Raw genomic sequence first — 767 nt, forward strand, 5'->3', positions numbered from 1 at the left:
TGTACATTTTATTATCAGTTGTAATCAACCAATTTACTCATGTATGATTTACCATTATTATCCTTGTTAAAAATAAAATATTTATCCTAGTATAAAATACTGCTGATCTTGTATTATATGAATAGGCAATACAAGCAATAGTTTCACATATTTGTATTTAAGGTGATTCAAAGTCCATTATTGGCAAGTAATTCAGAAATGGAGAGATGTACAAAAATAATTGTTAGTGGCAGGGAATGAGGTGTTGTGGGTCTACCCTGTGACAAGATCATTAGTGTCTTTCAAAAATTTTATTAATATGCATCACATACCAAAAATGTCAATTAAAGAGCTGTAGACAACAACAAATGAAACAATTAAACCAAAATTACTAAAATCACTTGACAACAACAACATTTATAAATGCAGATGAGCTAAATATCCTAACAATATTATGAAAAGATGGCAAACAATCAATAGCTATGTTTAAAGTGCTGCCCAAAAATGACGAATGTCAGTAAGGCAGTTTTTTTTGTTTCTGTCTTAGTCTGCCTGCAAGGCACTTATGCATAACTGAGCCTGTAGAATACAGCTGTTGAGAAACATTTGTTATCTGATGTGAAAGATGACATTCATCTGGGAATTGTTTGGTGTACAATCTGGCAGCACCTCAAGAATTCTGGTGACACTCTCAAATTAAACTTCAATGTTAGGTATTTGGGTTTAAATACCAGAGGTGGTTGAGAATCAATCGATTCTCCTTCATCCTGCTTACCATAATAGTTTGA

Source organism: Limulus polyphemus, unplaced genomic scaffold, assembly GCF_000517525.1.
Source record: "Limulus polyphemus unplaced genomic scaffold, Limulus_polyphemus-2.1.2 Scaffold599, whole genome shotgun sequence".
In the NCBI taxonomy this organism is placed as follows: domain Eukaryota; kingdom Metazoa; phylum Arthropoda; class Merostomata; order Xiphosura; family Limulidae; genus Limulus; species Limulus polyphemus.